We start from the raw sequence: 15000 nt of genomic DNA, 5'->3' as shown, positions 1-15000 counted from the left end.
ATTGGTGTAACTGAGATAAGGATGTTGTGGTGGCAATGTGGACTTACAACAAAGGATAAAGTTAAGAACAAATATGTTAGAGGCACCCTCAAAACAGCACCAGCGACAACCAAGGTGAGAGAAAGTAGACTGAGATGGTATGGACATGTAAAGAAACTAGAGGAAGACCATCCAATAAGATGTAGAGAGACTACAGGAAGACCATCCAATAAGGAAGATGATGGGCATGGGACTACCTGGTGGGAGAAGGTTAGGTAGACCAAAATTGCAATGAATTGACTGTGTGAAAGATATGAGGAGTTGGGATTGAGCGAGGAAGAGGCACTAGACCGAAGGAAATGGAGAAATGTGTTGAAGAACCGAATAGGTAAAAGCTTGTAGAGAAAGAAGGACGGAGTCACTGTATCCTCAGTTTCACCTTGATCCGGATTCGAATCCTTGGCTGAACAGAAGCTATTATCATGAAGTTAATTCCCTCTTGGGTCTCTGATCTCAAGGCAGAGCGAATTCGATATTAAAGAGGTAAGTATAGCTTCTTCTTCGTTCTTGGGGTTAACTACTGAACTGTAATTGTTCAGTGGCCACCTAACTCTTTGTAAGGGTAGAAGAGACTCTTTAGCTAAGCAGCTCTTCTAGGAGAAAGACACTCCAAAATAAAACCATTGTTCTCTAGTCTTGGGTAGTTCATAGCCTCTGTACCATGGTCTTCCATTGTCTAGGGTTAGAGTTCTCTTGCTTGAGGGTACACTCGGGCACACTGTTCTATCTTATTTCTACTCCTCCTATTTTGTTGAAGGTTTTATAGTTTATATAAGAAACATTTATTTTAATATTGTTAGTTCTTAAAATATTTTATTTTTCTTTGTTCCCTTTCCTCACTGGGCTATTTTCACAGTTGGAGCCCCTGGGCTTATAGCATCCAGCTTTTCCAACTAGGCTTGTAGCTTAGCAAGTAATCATAACAATAATATGATTAGAAAATCACGAGTAAATGTAATAAATTTAAAGCAATAGACCCCGACATTGATCTCAGAGTTGAAAACCATTATAGTTGTCACAGCCGACTACAAATCCCAATTAACCACAATATTATTCTAGCTGTGACCAAGTTGTGGAATGATCTTCCTAATGGGGTTGTTGAATCAGTAGAACTTCAAAAGTTGAAACTTGCGGCAATTTTTTTTATGTTGAACAGGCTGACATAAGTCTTTTTTTATAGTTTATTTAAGAAATGTCTGCTTTGATGTTACTTTCTGAAACATTTTATTTCAATTGTTCATTGTTTCTTAAATTGTTTATTTATTTTCTTATTTCCTTTTTTCAGTGGGCTATCTGCTTTAACACTGTTACTGTTTTTAGGATGATTTATTGTTAATTTGTTCTCCTCATTTACTTATTTCCTTTCCTCACTGGGATATTTTTCCCTGTTGGAGCCTTTGGGCTTATATCATCTTGTTTTTCCAACTAGCTTGGCAAGTAATAATAATAATAATAATAATAATAATAATAATAATAATAATAATAATAATAATAATAAATGTAAAATCCTTTAGTGTTATTAAACAAACTTTAATCAGTAAGTTAAAACTGCATAACATTATCATGAAATACAAAACCAAAGAATTTTCTTTAGAATAAAAAGAAAAAAGGAAAAAAATATTTGCAGGAAAAAACTATTGCAAGGAGAAATTGTTAATGAAAATGACAAATCGTACAAAAAAAAGTATTTGAAAAGAGAATAATTCAATTATACAGAATATTATCTTTTCTTCCATTACAGAAAAAACTCTATCCTTTCAGAAAACTCTCTCTCTCTCTCTCTCTCTCTCTCTCTCTCTCTCTCTCTCTCTCTATTAAGAGTATAACCCAACTATACAGAACATTTTTTCTTTCATTACAGAAAAACTCTACTATCCTTTCAGAACACTCTCTCTCTCTCTCTCTCTCTCTCTCTCTCTCTCTCTCTCTATAGAGAGAAGAGAATAATCCAACTATACGGAATATTAATATTTATTTCATTACAGAAAAAACTCTACTATCCTTTCAAAACTCTCTCTCTCTCTCTCTCTCTCTCTCTCTCTCTCTCTCTCTCAATAATCCAACTATAAGGAATATCAATATTTCTTTCATTAGGAATAAAACACTACTATCCTTTCAGAAAAAAAGTACTCATATTTGAGTCATGTTATAAAGAAAAAAATATATAAACACCTGAGCTTAAAACATCACTTAATAGAAAAATTCTACTTAAATGGAGAGTCTATTTAAGGAATTAAAACTCAGTTAAAAAAAAAGAGGGGGGGGTGTCACTTTACATGGAAGACCATAAGTGCGAAGATGAAACTCACGTCATTTTCAAAGAGAATCACATTTTAGGGAACGAACCTCTTCCTGGAGTGCCATCATTATGAAATAAAAAGTTCATTTTTACGGAAGACATCTTAATGTATGGGGGGAGGAGTTGTAGGGGGTGGGGGAAAGACCCCTCCCCCCCTCCCCCTTGCAGGTTGACTAAAGAGGTCTCGAAATGAAACCGGGTCTGGAGTGAGCCAGTTAGTTCCTCGTGTCTTCATGGATCTAGATAAAACTGAATCTAAGGGGGATTTTTTTATGCAGCCAATGTAGATCTCTCTCTCTCTCTCTCTCTCTCTCTCTCTCTCTCTCTCTTTTGTGAAATAGTGATTAATAATGATAAAAATAATAATAGCAACTTTTACTTAAATACAGTATATCTCGTATATTCTCTCTCTCTCTCTCTCTCTCTCTCTCTCTCTCTCTGATAATAGTACCTTTCATTTATATACAGTATATCCTGTATATTCAAAAATCTCCATCTCTCTCTCTCTCTCTCTCTCTCTCTCTCTCTCTCTCTCTCACACACATGAAATACTGATTCATATTAATGATAAAATGCAAGAATAGAATATTATGTATTCCGTATATTTACTCTCTCTCTCTCTCTCTCTCTCTCTCTCTCTCTCATGAACTACTAATTATCAATTATAACAAAACAATGGTATTTTTTTACTAATATATATCCCGTATCTTCAATACATTTCTGCAATCACAATATTGTAAATTTCATTCGCACTTAACATGCTCATGGTAGGCTCTTAATAACAATAATAACAAAAACAATAATAATAACAATAGCTATAACTAAACAGCACTCCCCTCTATCCTTCAAACGGGTCACGAAGACTCAGCTCGCCCGAGTGTGTCTGTCAATTCACAGACAGAGTACTAAGTCACGTAAACAAACAAAGGGCAGTATATCTTCATTATCATTATCATTATTATCATTGCTGTTGTTGTTGTTGTTGTTGTTCCTATCACACTTTGAAGTCAGAAAGGATAACAAGTTGCATAACGCCAACTCTGAACTTATCTATCGAAATGCTTTCCGGCTATTTCCGGTCGTTGTTTACGCTGTTCGGTGCTAACATCCCTAGGCTCGGTGTTAACACCCCTGTGCTGGTTGCGAGCCTCTGGCAATAGAACGAGCTAAGGCGAATGCGTGTGTTTATACAAAATGTTAAAGCATTATAAACACGTAGGGGAGGGACTGCATGTATACAGATAGGAGGAATGTTTAACTTGGATCTCTCAATTCCGAAATGGCTGTTGTAATACCTTGTATTAGTATTCTGTGTGTGTGTCGTGTGTGTGTGTGTGTGTGAAAATATAAATATTTTGAAAGGATTAACTAAACAAGATTTTCATCCGCTAGTCGTCACTTCAAATAAAAAATTGAATGTTGCAGGAATGAAGAAAATGAGAGGGTATAAAGGAAAGGAATAAAGACAAGGAAAAGGAATAAAGAAAAGGAATAGGAATAAAGACAAGGAAAAGGAATAAAGAAAAGGAAAAGGAATAAAGAAAAGGCAAAGGAATAAAGAAACGGAAAAGAAATAATGAGAAGGAAAGGGAATAAAGAAAAGGAAAAGGCACAAAGAAAAGAAAAAGGAATAAAGAAAATGAAAAGGAATAAAGAAAAGGAAAATGAATAAAGAAAAGGGAAAGGAATAAAGAAAAGGAAAATAAAGAAAAGGAATAAAGAAACGGAAAAGGAATAAAGAAAATTAAAAGAAATAAAGAAAAGGAAAAGGATTAAAGAAAAGGAAAAGGAATAAAGAAAAGGCAAAGGAATAAAGAAAAGGAAAATAAATAATGAGAAGGAAAAGGAACAAAGAAAAAGGAATAAAGAAAAGGGAAACGTATAAAGAAAAGGGAAAGGAATAAAGAAAAGGAAAAGGAATAAAGAAAAGGAAAAGGAATAAAGAAAAGGAAAAGGATTAATTAAAAGAAATAAAAGGAAAAGGAATATAGAAAAGGAAAATGAACAAAGAAAAGGAAAAGGAATAAAGTAAAGGACAAGGAATAAAGAAAAGGATTAATGAAAAGGAAAAGGAATAAAGAAAAGGAAAAGGAATAAAGAAAATGACAAGAAATAAAGAAAAAGAATAAAGAAAATGAAAAGGGAATCCTGTTGTTCACCTGTTCAAATATGTGTAATTCATCATCACGCCCTGAGAGGTAATTCAACCTTCTATATTAATACTTTATTGTACTACTACCGTACGCGCCCCGTCAAAAATGAAGGCTAAATATATACATACATACACACACACTTACACTCAGCCCCCCCCCCCTCACCAGGGTATGACTACTCCCTCTTCCCCCCTACTCGAGTATATATAATTGTTTATATATGAATAAATTACCTATCCGGTAAACAATGTTTTCATAATAAATAATATTTAGCCACCTGACAAATTAAATATTTTACATTTTATATTACATTCTATATCAGTTTTATGAACTCGTAAAATGACTCAGAGATGAAGAGAGAATAGGTAATAATAAAAAAAAAAAAAAATGTTACCTGATAGGTGAAAGAAGATTGAAGTCAGTTAGCTACCTAACCATGGTGGTGTAACAAGCTTTGAATATGTAGAAATAAAAGAATTGCAATGTTCCCGTTCCTAATCTTATTCTGAAAACCTACATGGGAACAAAACATTTTTTCTAGACACGAAATTTCGAGACCCTATTCCGAAAAAAAGATGACATTAAAAACAGGAGACTTCAAGTCATTAATCGCCACCGATAAGGACCGATAAAGAAGGCCAGCTGTTGATGGGAAGAGAGAGAGAGAGAGAGAGAGAGAGAGAGAGAGAGAGAGAGAGAGACCTTGATTGAAGCTTGGGCCAAAATTGTTAGGAAATGGATGTAAAAACGAGCTGCTCCAGAGGTCTGTTGCGAGAGGCAATGGGTCAAAATGAGGCCGGAGGGACGAACGGAGTGTACTGGAATCCAAGGGAGTGTACTTGAATCCAACGAGGTGTAGTGCAATCCAACATGGTGTAGTGAAATCCAACGGGGTGTATTGTGCACTGGAATCCAATGGGGTGTAGTGGAATCCAACATGGTGTACTGGAATCCAAGGGAGTGTACTGGAATCCAACGGGGTGTAGTGGAATCCAATGGAGTGTACTGGAATCCAACGGGGTGTAGTGGAATCCTGGAGAGTGTAGTGGAATCCTGGAGAGTGTACTGGAACCCAAGGGAGTGTACTGGAATCCAAGAGAGTGTACTGGAATCCAAGGGAGTGTACTGGAATCAAAGGGAGTGGACTGCAATCCAAGGGAATGTACTGGAATCCAAAAGGGTGTACTGGAATCCTTTCTAGTGGACTAAAAAAATTACCCACTGTTGCAACACACCTTGGAAGCCATAGCAGGCCTTGACTTTCCCTATCTTGGACTATTAAATCATACATTTGGCTTCGTGCGAACTAACGTCGCTCACACTGGACTTAAAATGTCCCTTACGCATCAATTGACTTCCCCAATCCCACTGATGGTAACCAATCCAAACGCAGACCCCCATAGTTACTAAATGTCTGACTGGCATGTGGTCCCCCATCCAGCCACTGACCAGACATAAAACTGTTGGGATTCACTGAACAACATATTTGAATAATATTCTAATATATATATATATATATATATATATATATATATATAATATTCGAATATATATCTTTGGAGTTTACTGAATTGAATATCTAAAGTAAATATTCAAAAATTACATATCTTAGTTACGAGAGTGTTATTTTGATCATGTATATAAATGTATAAATATATTACAAATAAAACACAAAAAAAAAAAAACTATAAAAAGTCATTCTCAGTAACGTCCAAGATGGAGGCAACCTCGTAAAAACCTTATTGAATATTTAGAGAAAAGTTAATTCGTATATGGGTCGTAATGATATCAGGTTAGTAGGATAAAAGTAGCTGAATTTAATACACACACACACACACACACACATATATATATATATATATATATAAATATAATATATATATATATATATATATAAATAAATATAATATATATATATAAATAAATATAATATATATATATATATATATATATTCATGTATATCTATATATCTATATATATATATACTGTGTATATATATATATATATATATATACATATATATATTCATATATATCTATATATCTACATAAACATACATATACATACTGTATATATATATCTATATATTATTGTTATTATTATTATTATTATTATTATTATTATTATTATTATTATTATTATTATTAAATGCTAGGCTACAACCCTTGTTGGAAAAGCAGGATGCTATAAATCTAGGGGCCACCACAGGGAAAATAGCACAGTGAGGAAAGGAAACAAGGAAAAATAAAATATTTTAAGAACAGCAAAAACATTGAAATAAATATTTCCTAGATAAACTATATATATATATATATATATATATATATAAATATATATATACACATACATAAATACATACATACATATATATATATATATATATACATATCAACACATGATAGAATAAAAAAAAATAAATCTCAACATATGACAGAATGAATTGGTAGAGATTCCGTCTTTTATAAACGACTAAATGCTCCCCCTCTGCTAAGCAATTATATGTTAAACATCGGATGTATTCCTAGACACGAACTCGGAGAAGTAGCCAGGTGCGGAATGGCGAAGGGTGAAAAAAAAAAATGACTATATACTGGATTATACGGTAAAGCAAAGAAACGTTATAAATATAGTAAGGACGAATAACATCGTTAAAAACGATACAAATAAAAAGAAATAATTAAAATAGAAGTACACAAATAAAAACAATCTTATATTTATCTTTCCCCCTCTTTACTCTAATTGCATTAATATATATATATATATATATATATACACACACACATATACATACATATATATACATATATATATATATATATATAACATATACATACATATATATAGATATATAGATATATATATATAATATATATATTATATATATAAATATATATTATACATTGTATATATTTATATATATATATATATATATACATATACTGTATATATATATAAATATATATATACATTGTATATATATATATATATATATATACATATATATATATATATGTATATATATATATATATATATATATGTAGTATATATATGTATATATGTATGTGTGTATCGTGTGTATGTGAATGTGTGTGCGCTACACATACATACTGAAGGCTATACGAGTATAGCATTGTGTTTAACGATCGATCAATCAATCTATCTATCTATCTATCTATATATATACATATATATATATGTGTGTGTGTGTATGTGTGTGTGTGTGTGTATCTATATACAAATCGCGTTGGCGAATCTTACTGGTAGTTAATGTTGACGGAATATTGAACCTGACTATGTAGGTTTATGAACCGACTTAATGTCACGTCAGTAATTATTGCGTAGTTTTTGTATTCCTATTCTTCTAGTTATTTAATTCTAAAATAAAAAAAATAAACATATATATAGCTTCTATCTGATGATATAGAGGTTATTTAACAATAATATGCTTTCAAAGATTAGTGTTGTATAATGCCATAGAAGGATTATTACGTAATACCTTAATGCTTAGTAATAATACTCAATAATACTGTATAATCTATTAGTGGCCATTTGGTAAGTATCTTATATAAGAGACAATACTTTGTTTATGTAACATCAATGAGGTCACACTATGAAGTCAGAAACGATGTCTTTAATTAATATAAAGCATAATTGAATACTATGGTTATAATGAATCATTATATATAATATCTTTAATTAATATAAAGCATAATTGAATACTATGGTTATAATGACTCATTATATGTAAGGATATCTCTAATTAATATAAAGCATAATTGAATAATATGGTTATAATGATTCAATATCTATAATGATATCTTTAATTAATATAAAGTATTATAGAATACTATGGTTATAATGAATCATTAAATGAAATGATATCTTTAATTAATATATAGCATTATTGAATACTATGGTTATAATGAATCGATTATATGTAATGATATCTTTAATTAATATAAAGCATAATTGAATACTATGGTTATAATGACTCATTATATGTAATGATATCTTTAATTAATATAAAGCATAATTGATTACTATGGTTATAATGAATCATTATCTGTAATGATAAACAATGATTTGAATGATAAAACTTACCTCCAAAATATAATGTTTTTTTTTTTTCTTAGAACATAATACTTATCCGTTATTCAAATTTGATTAAAATTAGGCAAGAAGTTTTGAAGTAATTCTGTTAACAAATAAATAAATAAACAGATGAATAAATAAATAAATAAACAGATAAATAAATAAATAAACATATATAAATAATAAACGCTGGTAAATACAACTTACAACTTATCCGTTATTAAAATTTGGTAAAAATCCGGCATGATTTTCTTATTTCATCTTGCTAACAAACAGATAAATATATAATAAAAGCAGGTAAAATATAACCTAATTGGCGGAGATATTAATATATAAATTCTTAACAAATAGAGAAAGAAAATAAAATATTAATAGTGAAACTAAAAGTATCTGATATTTCATAACAAAGGCACCTAGGAGGATAAACATTAATAAAACAAATATGTTTTATTAACAATGGAATAGAAATATAACCGAAAGGGAAATGTGACGGAAATGCTAAAAGAAGCAGCCTCCAAAAAAAGCTATAAATTGGAGTAAATTTTCCCGAAAATTGCGTGGCAGCGTCATGTAGAATTGCTGTGACATGGGCGCAAAACATACGAAAACTGACTGTGTTTAGGACCCCCTACACCCCCCCCCCCTCTCTCTCTCACTCTCTCTCTCTCTCTCTCTCTCTCTCTCTCTCTCTCCTCTTCTTCTTCCTCTCTCTCTCTCTCTCTCTCTCTCTCTCTCTTCTTCTTCTTCTTCTTCTTATTCTTCTTCTCCGCTCTCTCGTTCTCTCTCTCTCACTCTTCCTCCTCCTCCTCCTCCGCTCTCTCTCTCTCTCTCTCTCTCTCTCTCTCCTCTTCTTCTTCTTCCTCCTCCTCCGCTCTCTCTCTCTCTCTCTCTCTCTCTCTCTCTTCTTCTTCTTCTTCTTCTTCTTCTTCTTCTTCTTCTTCTTCTTCTTCTCCGCTCTCTCGTTCTCTCTCTCACTCTTCCTCCTCCTCTTCCGCTCTCTCTCTCTCTCTCTCTCTCTCTCTCTCTCTCTCGATCCCTTTTTGAAAATTCATGACATGTACTTGTCTAGGACCTTGCTTCATGTTGACTCAAATTTTCAGCAAGACTTCTCACGCCTTCTCTCCTTTGACATTTTAGGCCCTCTCTTACAAATATACTCACTGCTGTTTTCAGCTGCATTTGAAACAGGTTTAAAGAAGACTTTCTTATCCAGCGAGTGTTCCGATACAGATAAACTAACAGTAACCGAGCAGTATGCATTATGAAATATTAAATGCTCCCGAATGAACATCATAAAACGACAGTGGAGGTCCTGTGGAGAGTAGGGTTCCCCTGCTGTACAGGGCTAGATAAGCAGCTCTTAAAGTATGAGAAATCAGAAGTTTCAGACCTCCGTAAATGAACAATTTTAACTATTTTGTTCAAGTCTATGGACCAAGCTTTCCCATTTTCATATGTTGACAATGAATTAATCTAATTTATATATATATATATATATATATATTTGTATGTATGTATGTATGTATGTATGTGTATATATATATATATATATGTGTGTGTATATATATGTATTTATATAGTATATATACATGTGTATATATATATATATATCTATATATCTATATATATATATATATATTTTATATATATTTGTATGTATATATATATATATATATTTTTATATATATTTGTATGTATATATATATATATATATATATATTTATGTGTATATATATATAATATATATATTTATGTGTGTATATGTGTGTATATATATATATATATATATATATAAAACGTCATACTGCCAATATACAAACGAACGCAGGTCATTTCATAGCCTCCTAGGCGGAGATAATGATAACAAGTCCTGTATATGTAGAAAAATTCTTAAGACATGCGCACACTGAAATGATGTTTCGTGAAAAATATTTCCAATATTTTTCTAATTCATTCATATCAAATATTATAATTTTCTTGTCACATGGGAACCCAATTTAGGCTACAAGACACTAAAAAATCTAAACACCTCTTAAAACTTGGTTACTAAATTATCTACCAAAAAAAAAAAAAAAAAGGTTATTTTAGTAAGTCTAATCTTTACATATTGCGCGAATATAAAACTTTTTTATACAGTTTTTCTATTTTACTTTTATGAGACTTTTTTTGCGTGAATGAACATGACATCACGAAATTATTATTATTATTATTATTATTATTATTATTATTATTATTATTATTATTATTATTATTATTATTATTATTATTATTATTATTATTTCATAACAATAATAAAAATGTTAATAATATCAATAGCAATAATAATAATAATAATAATAATAATAATAATAATAATAACAATATTCTCATTATTAATATTATTTGGAAAAGGAAAAGTTGCACATACAACGACATCTATAAAGGCCGATGAAAAGATTAAAATATATATATATATATATATATATATATATATCGAGCGTGAAAGGAACAAACCGCATGAAGAATAATAAAACAAGAAAAATAAAAATATAATAGAAAATTTTTTTGAAAACAAAATAAAAAAACAAAACCCGAAAGATGAAAAATTCATAGGAGAAAGAATAAAACCAGAAAGAAAAAGAAAAAGAAGAGGAGAGAGTAAAAAAATTACTTTCAATTCTTACAGTGTTCAGTGTTCGCGTTGGGTCCAAGTGTTTTTTTTTTTTTTTTTTTTTTTTCCCAGAGGAAAATAGCGCCCAATATTTCCGGTGTTTGTTGCAGGTGGAGAATAGATGAATTCTTCCAATACATTTTCGTTCAGTGAGTGATGATATATATAATATATAGTATATCGTCATAGTTATTAGAGATACAAACATAACAATAGTAAATATCATATATATATATATATATATATATATATTTATATATATATATATATATATATACATATATAAATAATAGTGAAAGTTATTTTGATTCGTTCAATGGGTGTAATAATATATGATATATAATCATAATTATTAGAAATACAAACATGACAACAACCGTAAATATAATATAATATATATACAGTATTATCAATAGTAAGAGTTATTTTGATAAGCAATAGTAATGTAAATATTAAAATATATATTTATCAATAATAGCATAAGAAATTTTTTTATAAGCAATAACGATTTAAATATAATTTTTAAAAATTATTACATTATAAAATTGATAATTGAAAAAATTAAACTGTGCAAATGATCTTCATAATTACCACTTATTACATAACTATAAAAACTGCTATTAAAACTTGACCTCTGAAATGTTGCTGTAATAATCCACTGAAATACTGACAACGGATAAAGTGGGAAAGAAAAATGACCCCATTAAAAACAAGCCGGATAAGGACTAGGGAAAAACACTTGTTGAAAATGTTTTAGAAAAACTAAAAACAAATATATTCAACTTTTTGAAAAATGAATGAATGAATCCAAAAATATTTATCATTCATTTTATATAAAATAGTGGAATCAATTTACAAAACAAAACAAAATATTCAACTTTTTGAAAAATGAATGAATTAATACGAAAATATATCATTCATTTTAGATAAAATAGTGGAATGAATTTGCAAAACAAAACCAAATATTCAACTTTTTGAAAATTGGCTGAATGAATACGAAAATATATCATTCATTTTAGATGAAAATTGGAATGAATTTGATAAACTGAAAGAAAATTAACATTTTGAGAGATGGCTGAATGAGTAAAAAAAATATATATACAATATATTTTTTCAAAAAATGAATAAATTTGAAAAACTATAAAAAAAATTATTCAACATCTTGAAAAATGGCTGAATGAAAATGAATACATAAAATGTATCCTTTAATTGAAAAAAAAAATATGAATTTGAAAAACTAAATAAAAATATTAGACTTTTCGTAAAATGGCTGAAAAAAAAATTAATACAAAAATACATCATTCATTTTATATTAAAACGAGTTAATTTAATACAAAAATATCTCATCCTTTTCATACAGAAAAGTGGAATTAATACATAAATATAATCATTAATTTTATAAATAAGTGGAATGAGTACAAAAATATATCATTCATTTTATAAAAATGGAATGAATACAAAAATATATCATTCATTTTATAAAAAAAAAGTAGAATGAAATACATAAATATATCATTCATTTTATAAAAATGGAATGAATACAAAAATATATCATTCATTTTATAAAAAAAAAAGTAGAATGAAATACATAAATATATCATTCCTTTAATAAAAATGGAATGAATACAAAAATTTATCCTCCCTTTTATAAAATGTAAACGAATAAAAAAATATATATTCATTTTATAAAAGTAGAATGAATACAAAAATATATAATTAATTTCATATAAAAATAGAACGAATACATAAATATATCATTCCTTTTATAAAAGTGGAATGAACGAAAAAAAAATATATCATTCCTTTTATAATAATGGAATGACTATAAAAATGTATAATTTATTTCATAAAAAAAGTTGAATGAATGCAAAAATATATAATTAATTTCATAAAAAAGGGAATGAATACACACACACACACACACACACACACATATATATATATATATATATATATCATTCTTTTTATAAAAATGGAATGAATAAAAAATATATCATCCCTCCTTATAAAAGTGAAATAAATAAAAAATATATATTCCTTTTATAAAACTAGAATGAATACAAAAATATATAATTAATTTCATATAAAAATGGAGCGAATACATAAATATATCATTCCTTTCATAAAAGTGGAATGAATACAAAAATATATAATTGCTTTTATAAAACTGGAATGAATACAAAAATATATCACTCATTTCATAAAAAGTGGAATGAATACATAAGTATATCATTCCTTTTATAAAAAAAAAAAGTGTAATGAATACAAAAAATATAATCATTCCTTTTACAAAAAAAAGAGTGGAATGAATAAAAAAATATATCATTCCTATAATAAAAGGGGAATGAATAAAGAATTATACCATTCATTTCATAAATAGTGGAATGAATACATACATATATCATTCATTTCATAAAAAAAAGTGGAATGAATACATACATATATCATTCATTTCATAAATAAGTGGAATGAATACATACATATATCATTCACTTTATAAAAATATGGAATACAAATATATGACGTGTATTTAATAAATTCTCGATGTTTATCCGTTAGAGGATAATTCATTCCCGCTAGTGACATGTCCATTGTTGACTTAATCAAACTTGACAAAGGTTTGTCCACGCCAACTGTTTATACTGAATTAATCAAGACCAAATCCTCCCCCACCCTCCAACACGCTCCCCAACACACCAGCTGGCCACCGCCCCCCACCCCCTCCCACACATTCGATAGTTCTGCCTCTTATTAATACACGCTTTTATAAACTATCAAAATGTTTTTGGGATGCATGCCATGTTGTGGTGGCCGATGCGGTAACGTCCCTGACTAGTGAACGCCAGACTGGGGTTCGAGTGCCGCTTACACTCGTTATATTCTTAAAGTATTTTATTTGTCCTAGTTTTGTTTCCTCACTGGGCTATTTTCCCTGTTGGGGCCCCTGAGCTTATAGCATCCTGCTTTTCCAACTTGGGTTGTAGCTTAGCAAGTAATAATAATAATAATAATAATAATAATAATAATAATAATAATTATCTGACGGAAAGGAGCACTCACAAGTACGCACATACACCAATCACAGATCTGGGCCAGTCCGATCAACAAATACCATCGCTTTAACTTCCTAAAATAGATTTCTCATTTGACAGGTGTTACTTAACACAGCAGAAGTAAGGAGAGCGTAGCAATAACATTACCGGAATTTCTTATTAAATATTAAATGTATACATATCATCTTCATCATCATATCCTCCTACGCCTATTGACGCAAAGGGCCTCGGTTAGATTTCGCCAGTCGTCTCTATCTTGAGATTTTAATTCAATACTTATCTATTCATCATCTCATACTTCTTATATATATATATATATATATATGTATATATATATATATATATATATTTACCAACATCTAATCCTCCCCCAATAGCAGAAATATATAAAGAAAACACAACCCTAATATATATATATATATATATATATACACACACTCGTATATTACCATCATCTTCTCCTTTCCTCCCGCGGAAATACACACAAAAAAAACTAATTTTGAAAAAAATAAGTCCATCAGAAATAAACAATATATACATTAGCCTCCCCCCCCCACCACCACAACCCCACACTGCAGAGATACCCAAACGTGTACAATCCTAGTATTGTAGAATAAGAAAATCCAATATGTAAACCAAACCTCACTCACATGTGTACACACGCAGGGGGGAAAAACGCAACCCTGACATCGCACACCAAGACAGACCGTTT

Source organism: Palaemon carinicauda, chromosome 14 (genome assembly GCF_036898095.1).
Source record: "Palaemon carinicauda isolate YSFRI2023 chromosome 14, ASM3689809v2, whole genome shotgun sequence".
In the NCBI taxonomy this organism is placed as follows: domain Eukaryota; kingdom Metazoa; phylum Arthropoda; class Malacostraca; order Decapoda; family Palaemonidae; genus Palaemon; species Palaemon carinicauda.
Note: the sequence above shows the minus strand (reverse complement) of the source record.